This window comes from Petaurus breviceps, unplaced genomic scaffold, assembly GCF_028583685.1.
Source record: "Petaurus breviceps papuanus isolate PSGF00001 unplaced genomic scaffold, PetGlider_PUasm1.0 90842, whole genome shotgun sequence".
NCBI lineage: Eukaryota > Metazoa > Chordata > Mammalia > Diprotodontia > Petauridae > Petaurus > Petaurus breviceps.
The window spans coordinates 1,428,255-1,446,327 of NW_027187358.1; the positions used below are offsets into that span (position 1 = coordinate 1,428,255).

Consider the following 18,073-nt stretch of genomic DNA (forward strand, 5'->3'; position numbering starts at 1 on the left):
TCGCCATGTTGAGAGCACACTTGAAATGCATTTGGCAGTAAGCAAAGGCTAGAGCAGCAGATGATGTCATCTATGCATTGCATCTGTTCCTGAATACCAACGGCAACGTTTCTACGAGCCTTTTCCATATTGAAAATTGCAAAGGTTCCCGCTGTGCTGTTCCTTTTGGAAAGTTGGCTGGTATGGAGTGTTTAATTAAGTATTTTCAAACCATCCTTTTGTAGGCCTGTTCCACTTTAGCTAAAGTTATGACAGCTTGTCACTGTTAGTTTAAAAAAAGGATGCATAGTTTATTCTTTTTTCACAAGCATAAAAGATTAGTATTTTAAAAATGAAATAAAATATCAGATCTCAGAGATGCAGAAAGGGTAAGCTGGAATGTGTGTCCATGTAGAAAGGATCTAAATAAAATGGCTTGTTGGTTTAAAACAATGATCAGGCTGTGCAAATATCATCCATTAGTGTTATAGTTAGAAATATAATTTTATCCTAATAAAGATGATTCATTTTTATAACTTTAATAGAGCTGCAATGCCATCTAACTTTTTCATGATCCAACTCTTTTTGCCGTAAGCATGCATTAAAGATACCCACTGTTTTAGAAGACTTATTCATCTTAAGTTTGGCCAAAAGTAATTTCACTTTCAAAGCTAAAATGATCCATTCAATGGACATCTTTTAAAATATTGTTTCAAATTGTTTTTTATTTCCTTTCCAACAGTGGTTTCCCAAAACTCCCTTTACTAATTGTTTAGAAGTCAAGGAAGAAAAGTCACCCTCTATTTCTTTTTATTTCCTCTCAAATGAACAATGATAAGTTTGCTCAAGGCTTATGTGAATCACAGAAATATTTCCCCTGTCTTGTCAGTCTTGACTATGAATTTATTCTCTTTTCAAAAAATATTATTTCATCAATACTTGACCAAAAAAAAAAAACAACCAACAACAAAGCATGCATTTCAATCATCTACACCCACCCCCTTGACTTTGATGAGAATTATATAGAAATTTGCAGTGTTTTAATACTTTTAAAAATGGTTTTACAATCCAATAATCATATCTCAAGAACTAGTTTTAGGACTGACATATGTAAATTAGCTGAAGCACCTAGCGAATCCAGACAATGCAATGGTATAGACAATGCATTATTGAGGTTGCACATCTGTGGCGATTCCACTTATCGCCTTTGATAATTGTGATCGTCTTTGCATTCAGTCATGACAGCTACCTTTGTAACATCTCTAATGACAAAATAAATAAAATACTAGGGATATTTTCTTCTCTATTTCTTTTCTTCATGGAAACATTCAATTGGAAAGAATGCAGTTGAGAGAAGGCCAGTGAACACAGCTGGCTTCAGCAATTTCAACTTTCGCAATACTATGTCTGTAAAAGCAGCCCAAGAATCTTTGAACAGGATGTAATCAACCTCAGATCTACAGAGAACCACTTTGAAAATGATTTCAGCTGCCAAAAAAAATGTCATTTACAAGCAGTTCTTCCTATGTCCAATTAAGTAATAGCCAAACATGTTAGAGAGGGAAGACAAGCTTCTGTAGGGAAGGCAGGAGCGATGTGAGAAAGACAGAGACCTGGTGCACCCCACCCGTAAGAAAACAGAAAGAATGTGCAGAGAACCCTAAGAAAAATATCAATTCATTCCAAAATACCCAATGAATGCGAAGAGATTCATATCAACCAGTTCCAAGCTCCAAATGGTAAGTAATCCAGGAAAAAAAAGAGCATGATTTGGCAATGTTTGTTTTCTGTCACTTTGCCTGTCAATCCTAGTTGCTTTTTCTCCACAGTATTATAAAAGACCCCAATCTTTGTCATTTCAAAATGCTTTCTAGCAGCTTTCGTAAGGGGAGGGGAGGGGAATGGACAGGGGAGGATGGAGAATCACAGACAACGACCATTAAACAAGTTTTGGTAGCAAATATACAAGCAATGCATTCACTTACCTCTGTCCTATTTCGGCAGCTCAGCCTTGGGCTAGATAGAAAAAAAAAGGAGACCCAGAAGAGCTTCTCTAAATTTACCAGCAAGAAGGGACCTGGGATGCTTGTCCTTTAAGTGTCTCTAAGCATGGTTTGCATAGCTGGATCTCGGCTTATCTGTACTTTTCTGCTTTCGCTTCCATACATGGGTCTGTTCCCAACAGTAACTCCAAGCTGTTGAAAAGGAGTTATCTGGCAGCCTTTAGCTTTAGCCAATACATGAATGGTAACATATATCTATATAGACTTGTGTTCATATAAATTTATATGTATAGATACCCTACACATATACATATATGTATATGTATTTATGCACAGATACAGACACAGATATGCACCTCTTTTGGCTTAGCTCATTTCTCACCCTGGTATCCTGCTATGATGACTTTTTTGAAATAACTTGAGATGATGAAGTGGAAATAATACTCAATTTGGAGGCAGAGGACTTTAGTTCAAATCCTGACTCTTTGACTTACTACTTATATAACTTTGAACAAGCAAGTTGACCTCTTCGGCCTCAGTTTCTTCATTTGTAAAACAAGGGAGTTGGATTACATCACTTCAAGGTACCTTCCAGCTATAAACCTGTAATCCTCTAATAGGTGTCCTTTTTAAATTTGATGCGTAACAATTATTCTTGATTTTTCAATGCAGTTGTGGGAATTTTTTTTAAAGAATTACATGGATTTTGAAATGGTTTTATTTAATCACCAATGTCATTTCTTACAAAACTTTGTGAGAAGAGAAAGGAAAGAGAAACTCTCCCCAAATAAAATTGATCCTATTTTTATGTTTTTATTTGTGACAGTTATAATTATACAAACTGAACAAATATTATATATATATATATATATATATATTTGCTTTTTGGACAGGGGAAGGTAGGGCAATTGGGGCTAAGTGACTTGCCCAAGGACACACAGCTAGTTTTTGTGTTGTGTCTGAGGCCAGATTTGAACTCAGGTCCTCCTGACTCCAGGGCTGGTGCACTGTGCAACCTAGCCACTCCTCAACAGATATTTATTAATTTCACACTATGTGGCAAGCACTGTGCTAAGTGCTGAGGTTATGTGGGAGAAACATGTAGAAAAACAAGTATATACAAAAGATAAAATGAGTACAAGGTAATTTTTTGAGCTGGGGTGGTGATCAGGAAACAGTTCATATAGAAGTTGGTGTTTGCCCAGTTTTGAAGGGAACAAGTATTCTAAGACAAGGAGATGAGGAAGGTGGAGGTGAGTATATTTAAGAAATCTGGTATTGCAGTGCATTAGAGTACTGAACCTGGAATCAAGAACACCTGAGATCAAATCTATCCTCAGTCTCCTACTAGCTGTGTGATCCTGGGCAAGCCACTTAACTACTGTTTGCCTCAGTTTCTTCAATTGTAAAATGGGGATTATAATGACATCTACCTTTCAGGGTTGTTGTGAGGATTAAATGAGATGTCTATAAAAAATGCTTGGCACATTGTGGTACATATTAAGTTCTACATAAAAGTTTATTCCTCCTCCCTCCATGACTAAAAATATTTAAAAGATGGGGGGTCAAATATGAAGAACAGCAAAGACTGCTTGGGCAGCTAGATGACACAAGGGATAGAGTGTAAGGCCTAAAGTCAGGAAGACTCACTTTCCTGGGTTTAAATTGGGCATGAGACACTTACTAGCTGTGTGACCCTAAGCAAATCACTTAACCCTGTTAGCCTTAGTTTTCTCATCTGTAAAATGGGCTAGAGAAGGAAATGGCAAACTATTCCAGTATCTTTGGCAAGAAAATACCAAAATAGGTTTACAGAAAGTTGGACATGACTGAAACTACTGAACAACAACTAAAGGCCAGTTTGCCGGGACTGTAGAGTACAGATAGAAGTGATATGTAAGAAGCTTGAAAGTTAGGAAGAGGCCAGATTGGGAAGATCTTTAAATGTTAAACAAAGGATTTTATATTTGACTGTAGAGGAAAGAGGGAGCCTGTGAAGTAGGGAAGTTTCATGACTTTGTTATAAGGTGCATTGAATGAAGGCCTGTTATAGGTTTCAAAAAAAGGTGAGATAACAATGGTTCAGGTACCAGTTGGATCATAGATTTAGAGCTGGAAAGTACTTTAGAGGCCACTTAGTCCAGCTGCCTCATTTTATAAATAGGAAAAATGAGATGCAGAAAGATTAAGCAATTTGCCAAAGGACACATAGGTTGTTAATGATAAGGAATATTAAAGGTACTCTGACTCTAGAGTATCTGTACTTTTTAATCCTATCATAAATGGGAAAGCTTTGTGCTTTTGTCATGTTGTTTCAGACTTGGCGGATATTGGAGGGATTTGCCATTTCCTTCTCCAGATCATTTTACAGATGAGGACACCATGGCAAACAAGGTTAAGTGACTTGTCCAGGGTCACACAGCTAGTGAGTGTCTGAGGGTGAATTAGAACTCATGAAAATGGATCTTCCTGATTCTAAGCCCAATGCTCTATATGTTGTGCTACCTACATGCCCTTGAAAGCTTCATGGAGAAACAAAACCATATAGTCATATAAAAATGTTCTAAATCACTATTGATTAGAGATGTAAAATTAAAACATCTCTGAGGTACCACCTCATAGCTATCACATTGGCTAATATGACAGAAAAGGAAAATGATAAAGGTCACAGAAGATGTGGAAAAATTGGAACACTAATGCAGTGTTGGTTGATTTGGGAACTGATACAAACATTCTGGAGAGCAATTTAGAATTAGGCTCAAAGGGCTATAAAACTGTGCATATTGATTCAGCAATACCAGATCCGTATCCCAAAGAGATCATAAAAAAGGGGAAAAGACCCAGAAGTACAAACATTTTTATAGTATGTTTTGTGTGGTGGCAAAGAATTGGAAATTGAGGGGAGGCCCATCACTTGGGGAATGGCTCAAAAAGTTGTGGTGTATTATTTTAATGGACTATCACTGTGCTATAAGAAATTATGAGTAGGTAGATCTCAGAAAAACCTGGAAAGTCTTACATGAACTGATGCTGAGTGAAATGAGCAGAACCAGGATAACATTGTACATGGTAACAGTAACATTTTGTGATGATCAACTATGATACACTTAGATCTTCTCAGCAATACAATGATCCAAAGATAATCCCAAAGGACTCAAGATGCAAAATGCTATCCACATCCACAGAAAGGATAATCCCAAAGGACTCAAGATGCAAAATGCTATCCACATCCACAGAAAGAACTATGGAGTCTGAATCCAGATCAAAACATATTATTTTCATATTTTTCATTTTTTTCCTTTCTTGTGGTTTTTCCCTTTTGTTTTGATTCTTCTCTCACAACATAACTAATGTGGAAATATGTTTAATATGATTTATATATAAAACCTATGTATTAGATTGCTTGCTATTTTGGGGAGGTGCAAGGGAGGAAGAAAGGAGGGAGGGAGGGACAAAAATTTGGAACTCAAATTCTTGTGAAAATGAAAGGTAAAAACTATCTTTATATAAAACTGGAAAAAAATAAAATACTATTCGGTGAACTTTAAAAAAAAGAAAGCTTCATGTAGAAGCTAAAATAAGGACCTATTTGGAACTTGAAGAATGATGTTATTTTTTTTAGTGGGGTGAGAAATGGGAATAGGGATAGTTAGGAAAATGTTTTCAAAAGAGCCCTGTACTAAAAGTCAGGAGGCCTAATATCTAATTTCATTTTTTATTTTTACTATTTATGTGACCTTGGACAAATCCACCTCTCTGGGCTTCAGTTTTCTCACCTATAAAATGAGTGTTAGACCAAGCAATCTTTGAGATTCCTCCCAACTATTTAATTCTAGCAACTTATAAATGGAGTTAAATATGATTTTTTCTTTAATTACAGAGGGTTCCTCACTTACTTCTAAGCCCAATGCTCTATATGTTGTGCTACCTACATGCCCTTGAAAGCTTCATGGAGAAACAAAACCATATAGTCATATAAAAATGCTCTAAATCACTATTGATTAGAGATGTAAAATTAAAACATCTCTGAGGTACCACCTCATAGCTATCACATTGGCTAATATGACAGAAAAGGAAAATGATAAAGGTCACCACAGAAGATGTGGAAAAATCCTTTCATCCTTTTTATTCTAAATTCACTGAATTCTTCTGGGAAGAAGCAGTTGCTATAGAATCTTTCTTTACTGATAATGCCCGGGTGTTTTTTTTTCCCTCCCTTCAAAGCTGTTGCCTGTATCCTAACTACACTCAGATACCCTTTCACCCATCCCCCCTTTGAATTCCCACCTGAACCTAGTTTTAATCTACAATGCAGAAGGAGTAAGAGGCAGAAGGCTTTTAAATTCTTGCCTGTTTTTTCTTACCATTAACAGTATACACCCCTGGGGAACAACCCTCCAAGGCTCTGTGTATGTTTGTGGCCTCATTTTCTTCCAGAGAGTTTCTGAGAAGAGAAGAAATCCGAGACAAGCAATAGGTGTTAGTAGTGGGAAAGTGAGGTAATCCCTGGAGTCTAGAGAAGAAAAAAAGGACAACGATCAGCCTAGGAACTAAGGGAACCAAGAAAATAGAAAGGGACCAAAATTAGAATGATTTTTCCTGACATGAAACTCTAGCTCCCCAGTCCCTCCTTCTATAGCTTTACTTCTGAACCTCCACCTTCTGTCTTGAGTCCTGTTGAAGCCTCTATCTCAAACCCCTGTTTTGAAGTTGAGGTAATAACTGCTGTTCCAATGGTGGGCTAACATGTCCCTGACTTTCTGAATTGTAATCCTGAATGGCTTTCCCCAGAGAGACATTATTATACATGGTTTTAGACTAATATTAGTATAGTTTATTGTGGAATAGATAAGGGTTTGGGAGCTTAATCTAATATCCTAAATATAGGATCATAGCATTTAGGGATAGATGACCCCTCAGAGGTCAATCAACCAATATCTTACTTTACAGATGAGGAAACTGAGACTCTGGCAGCTATGCTTATAGAGATAATAAATGTTGGGGGCTTGTCTAACATTTTCCATTCTAAAAGGGAAAATGTATTCCATCTCAAAAACCAACATTTGGAATATAGCCTCTTGGTTTGTTGTTATCTGCCTATAGCTGCAGTTGGCAAGGGCTAAATACTGTAGTTTTCATGAATTAAAGATAGGATCTCATGGGGGAAATTAGGTCAGGTACTTAGCAGGGATCTGGCAAGGAACAGCTAGTGGACTGGCTGCTGTGGAATATGAAGCAACCTGGTGGCATTTTCAAAATCCCTAGACTTGGAGTCAGTAAGACCTGAGTTAAAATCCTTTTTCAGATACTAAGATATGTGACTCTGGACAAGTCATTTTACCCCTTTCAGTCTTAATTTCCTCATTTGTAAAATGGGAATAATAATAGCACCTACATTCCAGTGATATTTTTGAGGGTCAAATAGATAATACATGTAAAGAGGTTAGAAAATTTTAAAATGCTATATGAAAAGGTGGCAGTTATGATTAACATTCTCAAGGAAACTTCAGAAAACTTTAAAGAATGTGTACCAATTTCAACCTAGGAAAGCTACTTAATAGGTTATGTCTTGACCTGACTGTGAATTGGATTTAAGTCAGGCAGAGTTGTTCAACTTTGTCAGTCTTACGCTTTCTTTCAGTCATTGAAGTCCAATGGCAGGAGAAAAGTAAAGAAGACTGATGATGGGCCAGGATGCAGTGGACAGCCTTGGTGTCTTCAATTTATGATCAAGCTTTAAGCTCTTCACAACACCTGTTTCTACTGTCTTCATGGCCCATTGGAATAAATTGCTCTCACATGCCCCTTCCACTGGAGGAAGTCTCCAATGCTTGCTGTAGACATCCCCCTAACTCCCCAACAGGTTTGAGGCCCATCAGTTGCTGGTTTAGGCTATCTACTGAGGTTGAGAGTGACTGCTTCACATATCACAGCTTCTTGGAGCCATACACGAGAACAGGATGACAAGTGGATGTCAAAGGTAGGTGAACAGCCCCGAAAAGGGCTCAGCAGCCCCTCACATCAGAAGTGCCAGTTCTTCCCCATGGGATGACATCATATAGTGAGTATCTTATATCTGTGAAAGGGAAAATGTTAGTGGGTACCTTGGGAAACTAGGATGAAAGGACATGGAGATCTATTAGGAGAACTGTCTTCCTCTTTTTCCCCACCCCCAGATATTTGGAAATTCAAACTATTTTTTTAAATCCCACCAAAGTGGAATAATTTTGAGCACTAGCCTAGTGACTAAATGCCTGAGGAGCAGCCTAGCTAAGTTCAGAGAATTTCATCATTCGTTTGGCTTGGGAGAGTTGATTTTTCCAGCCAAAGCAGGTCTTAACACTCATCTAAGCCAGTGAGGTTTAGTAATCTATATTGCTGAAAAAAAAATTCCACCTCTATGGAGATATTTCAAGTATTGACATATTTACACTATCTCTAACAAGGGTGAAAATGCACCATTGCTACCTGCATGAAGTCAGGTTCTCTTAACTTTTCTCTGTCTGGGTTGACAGTCCCAGGGTGGGGGTGTGGCATGGATTTCCACCAAAATCCTGAAGGTCAGCCTGCCTAAAGGGAGGCAACCTACAAAAACTTGGTCTCACCACAGTTGAGAATGTAAACAGTAGTCTAGAATAGAAGTAATTACAATGGTCAGTCCTTGAAATCAAACAAAAGCTTAATACATCTCCAGATGCCAGCTCCATCCCACCACTACCGGGAAGCGTGACATTGGCCAAATCACTTCTGCTCAATTAAGAGCCCTAGGTTTCTTCATAATACAAATGCAGAACTTGTTGCTTATTTGCTTGGAGTTAAACCTCAGAACTCAAATGATTAATGTATCTCATCGTCAGTGCTAAATTGCCAGATGGAGTCACAAACAAATTTGATGAATTGTTTCACTCACCAGCCATCTTCAGCATATAAAAACTTCTAACATCAGGTGTGTGTTTGGGATAAGGAGTGGGAGGAGTGTTAACACACCTAGAGAAGATGAGGACCAAATACTTTTATTAGAATGAGAGCCCCATGAGGAGAGAGATCTTATTTTTGCCTTTTTTGTAGCACAGAGTATAGGATACTGTAGCGGCAAGCACCCCAAGCGTGACAGGGTTTGCTGCCCATATAGGTTCTTGGATCTGCTTTGTTAAAGGAAAGCAACTCAAAATGAGTTAACAAGCTTACTTTAATCAGTCAGATATGTATCATTCACCTAGTTCAGGGGAAAAAGGTCAGCACCCCGAACTTCAGAATATACAGACAGAATTATCAAGACAAAAACAGATCAAGTAGACAGATTTCCAAACTGTCCAACCATTACATCCACACCCAGTCAACATCTGTGTTTCAAAGCCGGGGGGCTCTGGACAACGGCTTTCCAGAGTGTCATCTGATCAAATCACAGAACACTTCTCAAAGTGAGCCCCAAAACAAAGCTACACATCAGCGCTTATATAGCCTTCTCCTGGCTCAGAGAATATAACAACCTTATTGACTCACTGGCCAATCAAGAAGTATCTACTGAAAAACAAGCCTCCCACCCCAGGCTCCAGGTGCACTTTAGGGGCAGGGAAGATCTTTAAATTTGCATTTCCATTACAAATACTGGGCCTGGAATAAGGAAGGCATGGATTCAGATCCAACCTCAGACACACTTACTTGCTTTGTGGCCCTGGGAAAGTCATTTAATCTGTCTACCTCAGTTATAGCATCTACCTTTCAGAATTGTTAAGAAGGTTAAATGATATAATATATGTAAAGTACTTAACATAGAGTCTGTACCTTCTTTCCTTCCTTTTTTCCTTCCTTCCTCCCTTCCTTCCTTCCTCCCTCTCTCCCTTCCCTTCTTTTTTTTATCCTTCCCTCCTTCCTTCCTTTCTTCCTTCTTGGCATAGAGTAAGCCCTTAATACATGCTTATTGACTATCGATTACCAATATTTCACTGAGAAAGCATAATGAGAAAGGACACTTACATATAGTATTTTTATCATAGTACAGCAAAAAGATTTTATTAGACTCCCTGCCTGACTAAATGAAGAAGGCCTGAGGGAGGCTTAAATCCCCCAAGTCACTCTGTCAAAGTAAGGCCTGCAGTAATGGCAAAAAGGCTCATTTTGGTGGGAAATCTGCAAATAATCTTCAGTTTCCTAGGAGTCCCCTAGCAGGATTCAGCATCAATCCCAGAACCTAGACTTACATAACCATCTCTGGTTCCCCTTACTTTAAGACCTGGTCATGAATGATCCAGAGAAGAACCCTATAAAACCCATTAGCCTTTATTGTTTTGTGGAACCTAATTTCAGCTGGGGATCCAAGTGAATTTAACCTGTTTCTATTCTTTCTGAATTCCCATTCTTATTATGAGTGGTTTCCCTTAATAAAGATGTCTTGCTTCATTTTCTCTTGCACTATCTTCTACCTTATGATTTCTCACCTCACAGTCATGCCAATTTTCTCCTTAGAATTATTAGCTTAGTGGTAAGATATAAGCATGTTTTTGCAATTCCTGTTCCAGTTTGCTATCTTCTGTGCAACTTAGCTAGGAGAATGAGAAATGGGGACACAAGTGTGAGCAAAAGACAGTTTACTATGCATTTGCCACAATGACATAATTTTACATCTAACAGAGCTCATTGACTAACCAATGGACAAAATAGATTTTTACTTCAAAACATGTGTTTTGTTTGACTGTAAGATTTGGGAAACTGATAATCTCTAAAATGTGGGATTAACTATGGTGAAGTGAAAACTTGGTTGAATTTGGAATCAGAGAACCTGGCTTCATTAATTTCTCTAGGTCTCAATTTCTCTATCCATAAAATGAGGAGATTGGATAATATGACCTCTAATTCCATCATTCCTCTTAGTCTCTGATTCTTTATTTGTTGTGTCAACCAAATGGAGATTATGCGATTTCCTTTGGTTAAACTGTAGCGTGTTTCATGTCATTCTGGTGATAACATGGGTCATGTAGTTGTTCAGAGACTTTAGTCTTCATCCTCTACATTCTACTTCTGTTCAAATTGCTATTGGCATGTATAAGCTGGTGAGAGATGTATAAGGGGACACCATGATCTAATAAGCATTCTTTACCTATCTACTATGTGTTAGGTATGGAGAATATGAAGATAAAACAGATAAGAGAACCACACTCTACTCCTCCCCTCAATTACCTTACATTCTATTTGGTTGTGGAGGGGGTTAACCACTGACAGACATTTCTAGACTTCATGCTCTGCATTTTCTCTACCTCCATTTCCTAGAATAAACTGTTTATATAAGGATGATACATTTTGGGTGTCCAAGTAAATTATAAGCCTTTTGAGGGCAGGCACCATTCATATTTTTGTACTTTTTATATTGTAAATAGTATGTAACTATGCTATGTACATACATGTTGAAAAGTTACTATTTAGTATGAAAGTAATAATAACTAACATTTATATACTACTCTAAAGATTTATCACGTGCTTTATAATATATTAACTCATTATTACAATAACCTTGGAGGATAGGTGCTATTAATGTCTTCATTTTACAACTGAGGAAACCGAAACAGACAAAGGTTAAATTACCTCTCCAGGGCTATAGAGCAAGTAAGTATCTGGGAGCTATCTTTGAACTTAGCTTTTCTTTCACAGATATAAGACTCCAAGGCTCTAGAAAAGAAATATCACACTTGGGGCCAGCTGGCTCATGCTGCCCTCAAAATTCCAGAGTACAGCTCAAATAAGATTAAAATGTAATTGAGAAATGTTAAACAGAATAAACAGAAAATACAATAAAACAGAATGTTAATTTGTGGTTTTCTAAGTCAATAGGTAGCTTTTGGGAATCTGTTTCTATTTGAGTTTGGCACCACTGTTCTAGAGACAGCTAGGTTCAGTGGATGGAAGTGGAAATAAAATAAACATTAGGCCTATTATGTATCAGGCACTGTGCTAAACATTTTCCTTATATGGTTAAGGAAACTGAGGCAAACAAATTAATTGACTTGTCCAGGGTTATACAAGTGACTGAGAGTATGAATGCACAATCTATCCTGACTCCAGATCACACTTTGTCACCTGCTACCTAGTTACCTCTAAAAACAATGGAGCAATGGTTTTAAATGAAATGGTTTTAAAGAAAATTAATGAGAACTGAAGATGTGGTAAATGAATGTTTCTCATAGCTAGGGTGTAAGGACATAGAAAAAAATGATCATTAGAAGAGATAAGCCCCAACCTTTAGTAGAAAGACCCAGGGTTTCTGAAGGGTCATTGTCCTAGACTCTTTTAGCATCAATATGAAACACAACAACAAAAGTTTGTTGTAAACCAATTAACAATAACAATAAAAATTTTTCTGAGCGATTCAAAGATTTGGGTACCATTTGCATTTCACTCTGTGCTGGATGGTAGTTGAGCCTGGGTCACACCCCAGGTGGTTTACTAGCCTCACTCAACCAAGTACAAACACAGTACAGGGAGGGACAAAGGTATCTCACTACAGACCAGACCTGTGGAGATGCTCTCAGGTGCCAAGTGGTGTCCTGCTTTTTAGCCAAGGACAAGGAAATTGCTGCCTTTGGTTTTGGCCTCTCTGAGAAGGAAATTCCTGGCCTTCAGCCCCATGGCATCACAGGTAAGAATTTCACTAGGATAGGAAATGGGACTTTCCCTGTTTTGGCACATTTCCCAGGATCCTCTCTGGCAGACCTTCCTGTACCACTTCAGGGAGGAAGCTTCAGGCATATGTTCTCTCCTTTTTGGTACTCTGGTCTCATCAGGTATGATGTCATCCCTTCAAATCTTGGCTTCTATTTCCCCCAAAGGAAAGTTTTATATGGTTTCTAGAAAACTATGTGAATATGAGAATTCTGGAAGGATTTGTGATTTTAGCAGCATTGGAAACTCTGGTATGATCTCCCATCTTTTATGTGAATCACAACTTATCTGTGGCTTAGCAGAAGAAAGTGACTCTCAAGATCCCTTAGTCAGCAAATATAAGAGGTGAGATTTAAATAATAATACTATTAATGATAATAATAATAGAATAAATCACATTTTCATGATACTTTAAAGTTTGCAAAGTATTTTGCTTACATGCTTTTTAAAAAATTCTCACAACAAGCCCATGAGATAGGTATGATATTATGAATCCCCATTTTTACAGATGAGAAGATTGAGGCTCTCTGTGTTTAAGTGACTTGTCCAGGTTATACAGTTAATGTCAGTAGGAAGCTTTAAATTCACATCTCCTTGACTCTCTACCCAGGACTTTATTTACTATTCCTCACTTTCTCAGGTTATGAACCAAGGCCTTCAAAATCAACAGTCTAGCTACCATGTTACATGATGCTTTCTAGAGACAGGAAGATGGCATAGAATCTTTTCCATGGCAAAAATCTCAGCAATCCAGTGGTAGCCTGAGTGGTCATACCTCACAGATGGGTACTTAAACAAGTTAAAAAATTCTTTGGAGCCCAACTGCTTCCTTTTCTTTCTCATTAGACTCAGAAAGAAACTCATTTGATAGTATTAGTTTGAAAGAGTTGGCCAGAGCTCCTACTTGGGAATTAGACTCAATTGCATGGGAACACTTTATTCTGCACTACACCTTCCCCCTTCATCTCTTACTTTAAGATTTCTGGCAGAAGAGGAAAGGGTCTCTGTTCATTTTGGCCTCTGGGCCCCCCATTCATCTGTATGAATCAATATAATGATTTTTGCTTTTTTATTCAGGAGAGCACATCATGCTCAGGATGCTACTATGAAGAACCATTTTAAAATTTTCTATTCATTCATTAATTTATTCATTTACTTATTTATTTGCTTTTTGTTTGTTTGTTTTTCAGAGTCATTGATTTAATGCTAATCTTCACCTGGGAATATGAGTACTTCTATAACTATTTCCCTTATCCCATCAGAATCAGAGCTCATGCTTCTTCCTTGAGGATCCCCAGTCTACCCACAATACCAACAGGCTTCACTTTTCTCATTCATTCTTACTAACAAATAAAGGAAAGGAAATTTCCCCTGAAGCATAGTTTAACCTACTGCCATTTTACTTCCAGTGAGTACCCAGAGAAATATTTAGTAGAATTGTTTTTTTTTTAAGAATCATATTCAGTAACTATAAGAATTAGACTTCTTGTTATGAGAATTTAACCTCTGCCCCCAGTGAGCTGTGTGACTTCATATAAATCCTCTCTGAACCTCAGTTTCCTCATATATAAAATGGGAATAGTAATGATATATGTACCCCACAGAGCTTTTGTGAAGATCAAATATGAAAACATACATAAATAGATTTATAAAGCTTAAAGTCTTATGTAAATGTGAACTTTTATTACAATGAATAAAAATACTAAATTATCTGATATTTTTCAATTTTAGAAACATTTGGTGTGGGAATTTCCTTTTACACTGCAGAATACAACCCATCTAAGCACTTCAGAGTATTATTTTTTAGACCCAGAAAGGACTGTTAGATACCATTATCTAACCAACCCTTAATTTTGCAGATGAAGAAACTCAGAGGAAGTTCAGAAAAATTAAGTAAGCTGCACAAGGTCATACAGGTTAGATTTGAACCTAGCTCTTCCTAACTTCAAACCCATGCTTCAATCTACCATGACACACTAGTTCTCATATAAAGCTATATAATTTTAACCATAACAATTTTGTGAACAAGATTGTAACAAGATTGAAAGAAAGGGAGCAGGTCATAGTGGCTGGGCAGCAGCCCCAAAGCTAGAAAGATCTGAATTCAAGTCCTTTTCAAGGTCCTAACTGTGTGACCTTGGGCAACTCATTAAATCCCTCCAAGACTGAGTCATAGGGAGGGTGCTTACTTCCATTTGTAGAGGAAGCTTCCTCCTCTGGGAGCTCCCTATACCAATGATATCTCAGGTCCAATCCCTATTAATCTCCCCAAAACTAATCATATTTATCATCAATGTCCCTATTAGAGCTATATGTGTAACTAAATGGATTGAGATACTAACTGACATTACCAGAATAAATCATCCGTTTTAACATTTGGTTGAGTTCTTCTTTTGCTAAGTATTTGCATTAGGCTCAGTGGTATGCTGGTCAATGTTTAATAACCATTTCTCTGAAAGAAAAAAAAAGAAGCATGATCAATACACTTTGAGATTTAATTTGCATTATTAACAATATCACTTTTTCAAGTCTAGACAATCAATAGAATAGTGAAAAACATCTTGATGTGCAGCATTCACTGATATGTGAGATACAAATACTCACATTGAAAAGTTTACATTGGTCTCTGAGAGGGCAATTAGAGTTGGTTCCAGCACACTTCTGATTTAGTTTTCCTCTCCTTTCCATCCAAGGATATAATTCTCAAAGCTTACTTTCTAAATTTACAATGAGTGAACATTTCTTGAATGTCAATTACATGTTTCAAACATTTGGGCTAGGGTCCATGAAGGAAATCAAATATAAGAGTCACCTTTGTCTGCAGGGAGTTTGAGATCTATTTGCGGAGATGGAACCATTTATTTACAAGTCAGGAATGTCAGAATATGATAAAGTGTTTAATTGTGGGATGGAGACAATGATAGAACGTGAAGGTATATGGGACTCAAGGAAAGAACCAGACCTGTGATGCTATAAAATTTCAATTCAAGACATGCACATTACTGTGTCTGGAAACTGCATCAACACTTAAGTTTCAAAGAATCATACTGCTACTTAAATATCCTACATTTGTGTGTAGGTTTTCATTGCAAACCTACCCCATGGTATAGCAAACAATCACTACTTCTTAGCCTGAGTTAGCTGCTATGAGCAAGGTAGCAGGGGTGGGAAACCTGTGTCCTCAAGGCCACATGTGGTCCCTTAGGGCCTCAATTTGTTCTGTGAAGTTTGTATTCAGTCAAAGTGTAACACTTGAGGACCTAGAGGGTCACATGACTTCAAGGTCACAGATTACCAACCCCTGCGACGAGTCCATACATTCTTGCTTGCAGTTACTTCTGCTTGCTGCCCTGTTTTTCCATATCTGGACCAGTACCCTTCAAAACAGACCTCTAGAATCCATGATTCCAGTCCTTGGGGAATTTAATATATTCATCTTTTGACTTCTTGCTCTAGGGCCCCCATCCTCTCAGTTGGTAATCTAACATGTGAGAATCAGTCCAAGTAGTCTAGTAAATAAAAATCTGCTATTGGCTCCAGACCTTAGACTACTTCATCTTCACTTTTTTATGATTTTTAAAAATTCATTTTGAACTTAAATACAAAGAGAAAGAAAAAAAGTTTATGAAACCCTGAATCTCCATTTCACGCTGTTTACTTTTTTTTGAAAAGCTTTATAATAATTACTCCACATTTTTTTCAAAATTATCCTGTTTTTCTATGCTTCATTCTGAATTCTTTATTTTCTGATGTGTACTTTTTATTTTTTTCTCCTTCCCCACCTCCCAAGCCCACAATAGAGGCCACCATTTTACACAAATGTGTATACACACATACACACACATACACCATACTATGCACATTTCTATTTGTCAGTTCTTTATCTGGAGGTGGAGAACATCTTCCTTCAAAAGTCCTTTGTAGTTGATTTGAGTATTTATAATACTCAAAATAACTTAGTCATTTCCAGTTCTTTGAACAATACTGCTGTTACTGTATACAGGGTTCTATTGGTTTTGTTCATTTCATTATTCATTATTTCATGCAAGTCTTTCCAATTTTTTTTTCTAAAATCAACCACCTCAACATTTCTTACACTACCATAGTATTCTATCACAATCACAAACAACTTCATTACCAATTAATGGGCATCTCCTCAATTTTCAATTCTTTGCCACTACAAGGAAAGGTACTATAAATATTTGAGAACATATAGAATATTTTTCTTTATCCCTGATCACCTTGGTAAACAGACCTGATAGTAGTATTATGGGGTGAAAGGGTATACACAGTTTTATAACTCTCTGGGGATAATTCCAGATTGCTCTACAAAATGGTGGGATCAATTCACAGTTCTACCAGCAGTATCAATTGCCCAATTTTTCTACATTCGCCTCCAACATTTGTCATTTTACCTTCTATCATTTTATCTTATCTGATAGGTGTGAGACAATATCTCAAAGTTGTTTCAATTTGCATCTCTTTAATCAATATTGATTTACTTTACTTTTGTATGACTTTATTTTTTATATAGTTTTTTATATATTTTTATATAGTTTTCTTTGAAAACTGCTTATTCATATCTTTTGATCATTTATCACTAGGGGATTAAGTCATATTCTTATAAATTTGACAAAATTCTCTATATATTTGGGATATGAGACCTTTATCTGACAAATGGTCCGTAAATTCCTCCCCTCCCCCATTTTCTGCTTTCCTTCTAATTTTGTTTACATTGGTTTAATTTGTACTACAAAAATATATCACAAAGTTTATACATTGTGACCAAGTGGTATATAAACCAGGAATGCAGGGTTGGTTTAATATAAGGAAAACTATCAACATAATTGATTACTATCAAAAACATAATACATGATTATATCAGTAGATGCAGAAAAAGTTTTTGACAAAATACAATACTCATTCCTGTTAAAAAAAAAACACTTGAAAACATAGGTATAAATTTATTTTTCTCTAAATGATAAGCATCTACCTAGAACCATCAGCATGCATTATTTTAATGCGGACAAGCTAGAAGCCTTTCCAATCAGATCAGGAGTGAAACAAGGATGCCCATTATCACCAGTATTAATCAATATTCTATTAGAAGTACTAGAAAGAACAATGAGGAGAAAAATAACTTGAAGGAATTTGAATGGGAAATGAGATAATAAAACTATTTTTTAAAACAGAAGATACAATGATATACTTGGGAAATCATAGAGATTCAACTAAAAAGTTAAAACAATAATTTTAGCAAAGAGCAGGATATAAAATAAACCCACATAAATCATCCCATTTCTAACAAAACCCTACAAGAAGATACAGTAAGAGATGTCCTGTTTAAAATAACTGTAGACAGTATAAAATACAGGGAGTATACCTGCCAAGATAAAACCAGGAACTACCCAAACATATCTATACAACACTTTTCATGC

At 36.8% G+C, this 18,073-nt stretch overlaps 1 long non-coding RNA gene across 1 annotated transcript; it reads left to right on the top strand.

Annotated features, from left to right (window-relative positions):
- Positions 1 to 1,373: 1,373 nt before the first annotated feature.
- Positions 1,374 to 14,456, top strand: LOC138148756 (uncharacterized). The gene is made up of 3 exons (XR_011165145.1): positions 1,374 to 1,718; positions 7,846 to 7,962; positions 13,826 to 14,456. It is a non-coding gene; the product is annotated as an uncharacterized lncRNA (long non-coding RNA).
- Positions 14,457 to 18,073: the final 3,617 nt, after the last annotated feature.